We start from the raw sequence: 13,398 nt of genomic DNA on the forward strand, positions 1-13,398 counted from the left end.
CCATTCCACATGGGTGGACTTCTTTATACAGTGTCGTAACCTAGAAGCCAATATAGATAAAGCAACTTCAAGAAAGTTGCTTAAGCTTCAGCCCACAAAACAATCAAGTCTAAAGGATAATGTCCTTGACTTTTAGAGAAAGAATTAGCCTAACCTAAATGTGGTGGGAAGAGATAAATACTTATAGATACATGTTCCTATCACAACTAAAAAAGTAAAGTAACATGTTCAAAGTTGTATAGAAAAGACGTGAGACATTGTCTCAAATCTGCTTGAGTCCTCTTCCCTTAACCAAGCTGCCTCTATCCAAAGTAAGGCTAAACCTACTTTGAGCATAATTTAAATGACTTCTACGAACTTTACAAATTCAAGTTGAGTTAGTTTGAAATGGGAAACAATGGCAAATGCCTCAAGAAATCTTGCTACATAAGTATTAAGCATAATTTTATAATATATGGTATAGAAAAATCAATCCACAAAGAAAAATCACATTGGAAAAATTATGATAAACATTTGTGTCATTTCATCATTTCATGGTTGAAAATAGCATAAAGTTATATAATAACCAATCGTGGCCCCAATTTAGAAAATATACATTCCTTCCTTTGCATGTATGTTGGAGGGAGGGCTAGGGAAAGAGGAGATACAAGATATGAGTATAGAATATTAAACCTGCTGTCAGACTGAGACTGAGGCTGTTTTAATGTTTAATTGGTTCACTGAACTCTTTTTTTCTCTTTTAAAAATTCTTTGTTACAAGGGATTGTTTGCTAGAGCCAGAAGAAAGGTTTAGAAATGAAAGCTTTATTATAAACAAAAGATATCAATAAAAATTGTTTTAAAGAGGAAAAAATCACTGAAAGGTGGTGGTAGGAAGCATGGAAAAAGCAAATCAAACTGAGAACAGAACAGATTTCAATAGCTAATTACAGAAGGGAAAATGATGTACATGGGCAAAACAGCATAGAGAATCCTAAACTATTTTTTATAATGTCATATCTGTAATCTGAAGTATCAAATGGCTAATAAGTAATGAAAATAAAATGGCATATCATAAATATTGGACATGAACATGTTATATACCTTTTTTAATTTTGAAGAAGAAAAATAGAAAATAATTTCAGTTTAATTCAACACAGTTCCTACCCTCAGTAAGTTACATTAAAAGAAATGTAGTCTGAAATATTACAAATGTACAATTGGTTTTCCCAAATGCTGCCTCTTAGCAATTTAGAAATAGCAATTCCTTATCTAATGACTCATCTAATGGAGGACCAAGAAAATATACTGAGCCTTTGATTGGTTCCCACTACAATTGCCTTAATATTAAAGGCACTATGAGTGCCATTTGTAATTTATCATTTTAAAGAATTGCTTGGAGTGCTGAGAGATTGTGTCTTGTTGGTGGTCATGAAGTGAGTACCTGTCGGTCCAAATCTTCCTGGGTTTGTATATGTATCAAGCCTTTGATTAGAGGAACATAATATAATGACCCCTTCCAGTAAGAGAGTTTGGAATTTATGTTAGTTGTGATGAATATGGCGATTCTGAAAGCAGCCACTGAAATGTCAGCAACATCAAGAGATGTAACAGAGCTACAAGGTTAGCTCAAACAAAAGGGAAAAAAATTGGACTTCCCATAGATTCAGGATACCTCTTAGTTTTGCTGTGATTTGGGTGAGAATTGAGGGAGAACTAAAATTAAGTTAAAAACACTCACAATGTAGGTATTTATTAAAGTCTAGAGTATTAATACCATACTATAATTAGCCTAATTGTCCCTGGGATCCATCCCTTTAATTTGTACCAACTTCAGGAGCTGGTTCCTGACAAAGTCCCATATTCAGAAACTAACTTTTCCTCAAAGATTCCAGTGTGCATGATTAGAATTCAGATTAATACTTTTTTATCCCTTAAAACAATGCAGACCTTCTATTAATTGCACTGGGAAATTGTGCCCAAGTTTCCTTCTGTGCTCAGTGAGTCTGCGAATTAATTCATCCTCTTGTTAAAATTCCAGCTTCTGTTATCACCTGCTGCTTTGAAGGCTCAGGGTTGCATTTCCAGCCCTTCTCTGTCAGCTGCCAACTACATTAGCTGGAGGCAGCTAAGAAGCGAATCCTTGAGCAGAGAAAATCCACCTAGGGGAGGAGAGGCAGCTTTGACTTGCAAACAGCATCCAGGAACCCAGCAGAGATATCTGGAGAACCACCTGAATCATCGATCCGGAAAGCCATCATGAAAGGTGATGCCTCTTCCAGCCCAGATCAGAGCAGAGACTTAGATGGAAAGCTGCCGGGAAAGAAAGCCTTGTTCTCCGAATACCTACAATATTAAGGGCTCAATCTGGCCCTTACCATGATGCTATCTCGTGCAAACTCTTACCTACAAATGGTACCACGCTTAGCAGTCACCATCCCCTGTAAGCCTTTCTGAAATATATGTGACTTACACACTTAAAGGTTTAATGTTACCTTTGAGGAAATAAGCCAGGATCACTGATTAAAAGAATATTTATTTTCTACCAGCTCCTCCATAAGCCTCATACATTTTCCTGCCTGCCAAGCTATAATTAATTTGCCGATGTGCCTTGCCTATCCCAGGACTTCTGCTGCACAACACGGGTATTTCTCATTAAAATGAATCCTGGAGGCACTTTGTTATTGTTTAGTCCATAAGAAATATTGACAGTGGGTGTGTTTTTTTTTCTCTTTTTCCCCTCTGTGTGTTTTATAAATGTTAAATGTAAAAGAATTTGGGTGTGGGGGTGTATGTGGATATTTATTTGAGTGAACATCTTTGAACTAATCCTTATCAATAATGCATTTGGAAATCACAAAGAGAGCAGAACCACTGGGCAGCTGAGGCAACCTCTATTTGGGGGGATTGTATCTGCCTCTAAATCTTCAGATGACAAGGTTCCAGGTGCCTCATGAAGGATGCTGAGAGAAGCCCACACCAATTTCTCTTCATGTGGTGTTCATCTGTGCACTATAACTGTGTTTTGTTTTATTTTGGGGGGGAGGAGGCAAAACTGTTCAGAAGACAGGGCCAGTGGAGATGAACAGCATGCTCAGTCCTATATTTGTTTATTTAAATGCTGCCCAAAATGTAAGAACACTTGCACATTGTTTTAAGCATTATCTCTGTGTCACCAGTAATTATCTATTAATATTTGGGTCATGTTTGCCTTACCTAGATCCCAGGCCCCCAAGGAAGTGATCATTCCTTCTCTGTGATAGTCTATACTGTGCCAGATTTATAGCCGGTTTAAATAAATGCTAAATAAGTAGAAGAATATCTCGGCAGCCAACAAGATGAGCTCTCTCAAGAGCAAGAGAGGGAAGTGATAACCCATTCTACTTAGAGATGCCCTTGTGGGAGCATGGGGGTGTGGGGAGAAAGGGGTAGAAAGTCATTTGCTCCGTTTTTCTTTTAGCATCAAAGAAAAGACAACGCTGTTTAATTATTTCAAGCCACAGGTAAAAATGGCCATTATCTCCTCTGTGAAAACCTTCTCCCACTCTTTTAATTAATTAGGAATTTGATAATTCCAATGACTTTCGAAACAGTTGCATGATGGAGCTGGAATGGTTGGGTTTTATTGGCAGGATCTACAGGTATGCTATTGTTCAAATAACAAAATGGGAGATACAATTCCAAAATCTATTTGTCCTTTTAGATGAATGGAGAGGGAGAAAGGGAGACAATTTGGATCATATATCTTTGGGAAACTTAGAAGAACATTTTTTATTACTTTTATCATTATAAGAAAATTTTTATTTATTAAAATGTATTTATGATGTTATGTGATTCTAAATATAAATGAATAAATAAAATAATTATACAATCCAGAAAAAAGAGATGGAGGCCAAAGGGAGTCTCAACCCTTCCTGTCAACTATGAAGTTTATGATATTTGCTATAGTACACAGACCTTAGCACCATGTTCTGCATGCAGTAGGTGTTCAATTATCACTCGAAAATTAATAACAATCCCAATCTTTTCCCCTATGGTTCAGATGGTCAAGATGGCGATCACTGTGTACGTGGGATTTTACTTCTATTATAAACTTACAAATCTATCCACACTAGCTAAAAAAAAAGGTGAGAGCTCCAAGTTGGAAAGGTAAAAGTGGATGGAGGATGTCATCAAAGTCTATAAAACTGCCGACTACAGGCATAAAATAAAGACAGACTACTAGAAGGCTCTCGAAACACTTGAAGTCTGCAGTTTTAGGACTCCTTCATTCCCAGGTTATCTTTCTCCTCCACCCAAATTGTAGCCATTTGCTATAATGTTTTACTCATTTCTCTTGTCTTTGTACTCTGTGCTATCTCTTTGTATACCCTCTCTGCTACTTCTAGATGAATGACTCCCAAATCATTGCCTAAAGCCCTCAACTCCCCCCTGAACTCTAAATCCACTTCTTTAGCCACATGGACCATGCGTAGATTCCTCAGATCACCATGTCCCCAAGTGGGGAAGAAAAGAGAATAAGCATTTATATAGCACCTACTATGTGTCAGGCACTGGGTTAAGCATTTTTACAAATATTTGATCATCATCAATCATTTGATCATCACCACAACCCTGTGAGACAGATGCTATTATTGTCATAATTTCACAATTAAGAAAATGGACAAAAAAGTTTAAATGACTTGCCCAGGGTCACACAGTTAGTATGTGTCTAAGGCTAAATTTAAAATCAGAACTTCTTGATTCCAGACCCAGCACTCTATTCACTATACCACAGAATCCTCCTTCAACCTGACCATCCTGAGAGCTGTGCTATTGATTTTAATGATTTTACTATTTTTAAAAGTGGACAAGTGTAATAAGGAGAAAAGCACCAGGACAGTAACTTAAAAAATAAGATTCAAGAGTTTTGATTGATTTCAAGGTTAATAGTGTGATGTGGCAATTAAGTAAAGGAATAAGATCTTTTATTCCTAGGAAAAAGAATCAGCTACTTTGAGGCAAAACATCCAAGAATAAAGAAGTCATCATCATGCTGTATTCAGGAGCATTGTATTGTTCTGTATAGTATATGTTAGGGAAGCTACAAACAGGAGAGTATCAAAAGGAAGGAAACCAATCAATCAATCAATATTTCTTAAGTGCCATTATTTGCCAGACATTGTGCTTAAGACATGTGTGTTAGGGATACAAAAAGGATTTTTTTTAAAAAAGGCAAAAGACAGTCCCTGACCTCAAGGATCTCATAGTCTCATGAGGGAGACAACATGCAAACAAATATATACAAAGCAAGTGATATACAGGATAAATGGGAAATAACAGAAAGAAGGCACTGAAATTAAAAGGTGATGGAAAAGGCTTCCTGTAAAGCAGTGACAGGGCTGCTCATCAATACCTGTTTCTACAATCTTCATAAGCTTAAGTCCCACTGGGTGGATATGGGACCTCTTCTTGTCCTAGTGTACAAGCTTGGTCCTCTTTCAGTCCCTGTGCTGTAATGGCTCAGCAAAGCCATTCTTAGTCAGATCCTCTCCGCCCCCCCCCCCAGAGTCTGCAGATCTTTTTTTTTTTGTCTCCCTACTTCAACCTGGTCTGAAAAAAATAACTCTGATTTTTTTTTTATTTCCCAAATAGGACTGAGTCTGATGTATTTTCTAAATATTTGTCAATGGACTGTCAGATAGGCAGGAAAGCTTAATGGAAAGAGCTCAGATTCTAGAATCAGAGAACCAAAGATCTAATTTTGCCACTGACATTTAGAGCCTCTTGACTTTGGGTAAATAACTTAACCTCACTGGATCTCCAATGCTTAGTAAAATCTTGGCACATAAGAGGTGTTTAAAAATATTTATTTATTGATTGATATTTTTTTCTTCTTCTATAACAAGACGGGAGTCTCTTTGAGCATTATAGTATAATCCTACGATATGGTCTAACCCAGTATAGCCTTTCTTGTGTTCAGAAGTCATATAGCGATCTCATTTCTCTATAATAATTATTTAATATTAATAATAATAATTTTCACTTTATTAAAAAGAGTCTTTTGGTCATTGCTTAGTGCAAAAGAACTAAATCACTTTTCAAGGGCAACTGATGACAACAAATTCCATATGAGTCAGCCTGGCCACTTTGGAGGAGCAAGGATGGGGTGGGGAAAGAACTTGTTAGGAAGAGCTAGGCTTATTACATAATGTGGCCTATTACAATAAATGACAGTTTCCATTTCCTTAATTTACCAAGATTCAAAGGAGCATTTGTGGAAGCTTGAATTTAGAATTCAGTTACATTTTGAGCTGGTATATTTGGATCATTTGGAGACATGTGCTAAAGGCTGCTACCAATCCAAAAATTTGTCAAAAAGAATAATAAGGGATATGAATATTTTCAGGAAACTTCTAGGATTAGCAAGTGCTGAAGTTCAAAACATCTGTTCTCTAAAAGCCCACTTCATTTTCATGCTCTGAATGGACAAATGAGGTTTTCTTTTTTTTAATTAGATGCAAAAATCATATTTAACAGTAGTAGTTCACACTAAAATGATCCCTTAAGGAATAAACCTGCTTTTCTCATAACAGTCCTGTGAGGCTGAGAGTTTATATATCTGAAGTAAGTGCCTGGGGACTATGCCACCAACTCATGCAAAGGTTGGATCCCCCAGAGAATTACACTCTAGGTTCAAGACTCTCTGTGTGTTAATACTCCTAAAACTATAGCTTTTAAAATGCCTTGATATATTTATCCTTTTTTAAATGCAATGCTTTATTGAGAGAGAGAGAGAGAGAGAGAGAGAGAGAGAGAGAGAGAGAGCAAGAGAGAGAGAGAGAGAGAAAGAGAGAAAGAGAGAGAGAGAGAGAGAGAGAGAGAGAGAATGAGAATGAGAATATGGGGCACTGTCTCAAGCCACTGACCAAAGACAAATGCCCCTCCAAACCGAGGATTTACAGAAAAAATGTGGGCCACTGCCTCAAGTCATTGACTCAAGACAGAACTGCCCCTGTATTTACCTTTAATAGTCATACAGAACCAGAGATAACAAACACAGGACTTTCTAGGCATATCGTGTCCCGCAACACTCCCATTTGCTTATACCAGCTTGAAATATAATTAGGAAATGCTTAACAAAATAAATAAAAATGCAGTATAATATAGATCATTTTAATATGTGATTTTCTAAGTTCTCTGGATCAGAGGTATCAAACTCAAATAGAAATGGGGCCCACAGGGAACATTTAGTGGCCCCCATTTCTATTTGAGTTCCACGCCACTAATCCAGAATTCATAATTAGCTCAAAGCAAAGGCATTTACTATAATACAGTAAACAAGCATTCTTCCTGTAATCCTGGATAACATATATGAAAAGTGCTTAGTATAGTACTTGGCACATAGTAGGCACTTAATAAATGCTTAATTCCTTATTCCCCTCAATAACTGGATAACTTTCTTCCCACCTGCCATAGATGATGCATCTCTTTGTCCCAGCTTTTTTTAAGCCACTGAAAGAATTGACTAATCCTTCTATTACTCAAAAAAAAAGGCTAACAGAACTTCACACTTCTTAAACCTTCATACTGACCCACTGAAGTCTGAAAAGGAATGAACCTTTTACAAGGTACAAATGAGTCACTCTGAGTTTCCTACCCTATATAATCTGCTAAAAAGTCATTCAAAGTGTGAATCTCTCAAGAATCCAGTCCTTTACAATCCCTGAATTTAAACACTAAATCTGAAAAGACTAAACCTTAATATCTCATTGTGTCTGTTACCTTCCCTTATTTTCTGTAATTTCATAAGGTAGTTTTGTTGTCGTTCAGTCATTTTCTTTTTTTTTTTTTTAAACCCTTGTACTTCGGTGTATTGTCTCATCGGTGGAAGAGTGGTAAGGGTGGGCAATGGGGGTCAAGTGACCTGCCCAGGGTCACACAGCTGGGAAGTGGCTGAGGCCGGGTTTGAACCTGTTCAGTCATTTTCAGTCATGTTTGACCTTCATTATCCCATTTGGGGTTTTCTTGGTAGAGATACTGAAGTGGTCAGGATTCTCTTGATCAATTCTACTGCAAATTATCCCCATTTTATGGATAAAGGCACTGAAGTTCATAGAAATCAAATTACACATATAGTCATATAAGAGTTAGTGGCAAATTTGAGGTTCAAATTCTGGTGCTCTGATTCCAGAGTCAATGGTCATTCCACTACACCAGGACCCTCAGACTCCAAGACCAGATCTCTAGCCTCTCTGCAGGAGTTCTTACCATGGTATCTTTGAACTTTTTTTAAAAATTATTTTGATTAACTACATTTGAGTATAAGTGGTTTCCTTTGTAATTTTATATATTTTATCAAATTTATTCTAAAACATTATTCTGAGGAGGTACATAGGCTCCACTAGACTGCCAGAGGAGTCCATGGCACAAAAACAGGTTCAGAATCCTTTTATGTTTCGCTACTACAGCTATTTCCTGACCTTTACTGCACCCTTACTTATAACCAAAACAAAGTTAAGAAAAACTGACCCCACAGTAACCATAACTCAATTCTAGCCACATTGGTTACCTATGGTGCCTTGATTCTTAATAGAGAAGGATTTGTGCTTCATCATCTGTTCCTCAGAGCTTTGATGAATCATTTGTTATTAAGTGTTCTACTGCGTTTTATTATTATTTTCATTTTTATTAGTGCAGTTCAGGGGAATTTGGTTCTTCCAGTTCAGCATACTTCCTTTTGTATGAGTTTATATAAATCTGGGTTTCTATGAGTTCCTCATATTCAAAATTTCTTACCCAAGAGAACTTAAAATCTAAATTATTTTAGCAAGCAAATACACTCCTGCTGCTGCTGTTACTCTTCCTCTTCACCCTAATTCAGGGTCCCCTCTGGTGTTCTTCTCCCCACCTACTGCTTTCTAGCTTCCTTTTGTGTGTGGTCTTCCCATTAAACTAAAAGCTACTTAAAGACAAAGTCTGTCTTTCATTTTCTTTTTTGTATTCTGTAATGCAGGGTTGCTAGCAGAAGCCTTTGCTTTTGCAAATTCAACTGTAAACAGTCCTGGCAGTTTGGGTTTTAGAACATTCAAAAAGGCAGTTGGAGCCTGAGGCTATAAATAGTGCTGAAGTTCCAACTGAGGGGCTTTTGCTTTTTGGCTTAGGCATTGGCCTGTGTTGATTGTCTTTTGGGGATTTGGACCTAGTTTGATTTCTCTGGACCTCTCCCTGATCTCTCTTCATTTACATCCCTCCTGTTTCCCCGAATTTCCCATTGGGCCCTGGGAGGAAGGGTAGTTTTAGTGGTTGGACATTGTGGGGTTTAGCTTCTGTAGGCAAGTAGGACATCCTTAAATCAAGCCACCCCCTTATTTAGTGATCTGATAAATACTTTACTTCACAGCAGTGAATCCTTCCTGACTGGGAGAGCCAGACTCTCTCAGTCTGACTCCCTTCTCTGTGACCCTTCCCCCAACACCGGCTTTCTCCCTAGTAGCAGTTATAAAACCCTGAAACTCTTTCTCCCTCAACTCATTCCTGCCATCAATAAATTCCCCTTTGTTACCTATACAAAGCCTCTGGTGAATCATTATATTGAATATTAAGGCAAAGGGTGAAGTGGGAAGAAATTACTTTCCTTTTTATTTATTGAGGGAAACCTAGGCATTCATCTTGGGCAGGAAGTACCCAGCCGAGACTTCCTGCAGACATCAATTACACTGACAGGGAGGAGACTTTGACTCCTCCCTCAAAGGGACATTAGAAATTAACAAGAGAAACCCCCAGCCAGATCTAAACATTTCTGGCTGGCCCAATTCCTCTTGTACCATAGAGATATCTTCCTTGCCTGAAGAATCCAGCCTATTTCCTCCCAGTATCCTCTGCCTCTAGCCTAAGTGAATAAGCCTGTTTGAGCTGCCCTCCTTTATACTCCCATCCATTCCCTTACCTCCAATATACAACCCATTCATCACTTCATTATTCACCTAACCCCTTTACTCCTCCTATACCAAGATTGCCTATTCATTCCCTTAACTCAACCATCACCCTTTATCCCTGTTATTCCTCCCCATTTATCAACTTTTGCCTAACTTCTTTACAACAATTCCCAGGACTTTGAATAGTACCTGGCACATAGTAGAAACACAAAGAATAAGAGCAAGAACCAGAAGAAGGAAGATAGCATTTATATAGTGCCTACTGTTTATATAGTAGACACTGTGATAAGCACTTTACAAATATTATCTCGTTTGACCCTCATTATAATCCTAGCAGATAGGTGCTATAATTATCTCTATTTTATAGCTAAGAAAGCTAAACAAACAAAAGATAAAATTACTTTCTCAGGGTCACACAGCTGGTATGTGCCTGAATTTGAACTTGGGTCTTCCATGCCACCTAGCTGCCATAGACATAAAAAAAGACAAAAATGTGGCTAAGGCAAGAACATTATAACAACCTTGCCATCTGGTCTTGGCTTCTCTTCTGTGTCTTCCTTCCTCCCCTTTTCCACTCATCTAAAATTAATAGATTGGGGGTCTGGATCCCAGATCCTCTGGCACTTTTTTGGGGGAAGGCAACCTCTAAAATAAAGGTTGATAGTACCTCCATTCTAAGCATTGAAGATAAAGCCTTGGATTTTAAAGCTGAAAAGCATCAAAGAAGACACCATCCTCCGGAGTAGGAGATAGCACTATGGCCAAGAAATCAGACTGCATCTAGAAGCTGGAGGCAAGGAAACTCCATACCACTTATCCAATAAAGCAGTACCTGGAAGAAGCTCTTTTTCCATTGAAGCAGCATGGAATGAACTCCATGTCCAGAAGAAAGCATCTATTAGGAGCTAAGAATCTAGTGAAGCAGGGACCAGCAGAAACCATCAAGGAAAGTACCATCTAGCAGAGACAATATGGCTAGATGAGACCAGCAGGGAACAGACCTGGCAGGAACAGAATGATGACACTACTCGAAGACATTGGTGGTCTTGTAGTACTGTGAGTTGCCCCTTTGTGCCCCTCAATGTATTCACCTTGGCCATAACTGTTCCTTCATATTTATCCTTTCAAATATGACTTCTGACCACACATTTCCTTCTATACTTGTTCTTCTACATGTATATCTTATCCACATATGTTGCCTTTGTGATTACATGTCTGCTGGCCACAATACCCTGGCACATGTGCCTTTTCCACTTGGTTGTATTGACCAAACATGTTCATGCATATATCCTACATATGCCCACTTTTTCCATTGATTGCATGTGTATTTTGGGGAAATGGTGCCCTAAAACTATATTTTACTAACATTTTCCTGATTTGAAATATTAGAAATATTGGAAAATATTTTACCAATATTATCCTGATTAGAAAATTTTACTAAATGCCTTAAATTTGAACTAATTTTTTCATTTGTTTGACTACTAAAGGTAAACATATCAGAAGGGGCTCAAGAGTTAAGATTTTGAGTACACGTACATTGAAAAATTACTTTGAATCTGGATTTAAGTCAAGGGGTAGTCCCAATTGCTAACTTAAAGTACTGTGATATTCCATTATGTGCACATACTCATTATTTGTTTAGCCACTTTGTTTCTAGTTGTATGTTACCTCCCAAAAGCACTACTACAAAAAAATCATCATTTATAGACTTTCCATATTTTAATTTGCTTTATTTACTAATATTGCATGAAAGAATATTTCAGTTAAGAGATTTCGACTGCTCTGTGTAATCTTCCAGAACATCAGCCCACTGAAAAGAGCATCAGCTAGCCATTGCCTGCAAAGCCATTTTATGAAAATGGTTTTAAGTTGTATTGTTGAAGTCCTGAGTGGATCTCACTATTCTTTGAGCTGGGAAGATTATTTTCTTTATATTTGCTGTTTATTAGTTTTCTGATGGAATTGCCCTATAGTATTTCACTAAAACATCAGGCTTAGAGTAGTTACCTTAGTTTTCTGTCTTTCCCATGTGTTTTTTCCACATACACAGCTCAAAAGCCAAAATTACTCTGTTAAGGCTGAAATGCTTGGGGGCTTATGTCTGCAAAAATATAGGTTTAGAAACCATTTTTCTAAACCTCAAAAAAGGAATGCATGTACCAAAAGCATCTGAAAGGGATTTTTTTCATATTTTTATCATAGTGACTAACCAATGAAAATCCAAACTGTCTCAAAATTGACTAGATTTACTGAACTGTGTCTTCAAAGAGAAGGTTGTTTTATGAAGGAAAAGAGCTGGTATGTTTTTTCTGATCAGAAGATTATCTAGTTTGAAGTGAACTGTTATTTCAAAATAAATGAGAAGCAGCAATAGTAGCTAAGTGAAATCCCAGGAGACAATTCTGGCTTTGAACTAAAAGTGGAAGGGAGTATTACACAAATGTGTAAATTTCTGGCAAGACCATCAGACCGAGGTTTCCTTCAGAGCAATGAAGCATAATAAATCCTCAGTCTGTTTGATAGCCATCAGGAGTTCCAAAAGGAAATGTGTTTTCAAATGCCCTGGAGTGTTGTTGATGTCCTTAATTTCATAGGGACCCCCCAGAAATATAAATTGGGTAAAAGTTCCTTTTCTCCTCTCCCCTTTCAATTCTATACTACAATTCCATTGCTCACATCCATCTCCCAGTAAATGAAAGGATTGACTATTCTCAGCAAGAGGAAAAGAGGGATAGGCAGGGAATGACTGAAAGAGATTTCCTAAACAAACAAATGAGAATGAAAGCAGTCACAACCCAATTTTGAAGACACTCCTTTTTCCTTTTTTGGGAAAAATTGATTCAGCTTTCAAAGACTTCTCAACTCAGTTATTCTATGGTAATCAGAAGGGGGGGAATACAATTTTAGAATTTCTTAGGCTGATGATGGACTTACTCCTATACTCTCTCATGCCATGATGGTGGCCCAGGATTAACAAAGGTCATGTCACTTAAGGACAAGCTATGGCAAGGTTTATTATGCTAAAAACACAAGAAAAGATCTAGCACCTGACCAAATCTGCTTTCTGAGTACCAGCTTAGAAAAATGTAGAGTTAGTCAACTCCAGCAAGCTAAATACTTGGCAATGAATTCTATAGCCTGGCAACCCACGGAACAAAGAAAATTACAAAATAACCCTCACTTTTTATGTCTGGTCTAACTCTTACATTTCTGCAATTACAGTGGCAGAGTATCAGAAAAGAGATTAGAGTGGGCTAAATGTATTGCTTTTTAGGAAACTTATCCACCTGTGTGTCTATCTCTCTGTAGATAGATAGAGATAGAGATATATTACATAGTTATTAGTACACTAAAAGTGAGATTCTTTCTGAATGATCATTGAATACATTACCAAAACTAGATCACATAAATCTTGACACTCTCCCTATAAATGAAAAGGAAAAGGAAATTGTAGCTAAATGGAAGGATGCCTCACTGGTTCTCTTAGGTGGAACAAATAAAG

Source organism: Gracilinanus agilis, chromosome 4 (genome assembly GCF_016433145.1).
Source record: "Gracilinanus agilis isolate LMUSP501 chromosome 4, AgileGrace, whole genome shotgun sequence".
In the NCBI taxonomy this organism is placed as follows: Eukaryota; Metazoa; Chordata; class Mammalia; order Didelphimorphia; family Didelphidae; genus Gracilinanus; species Gracilinanus agilis.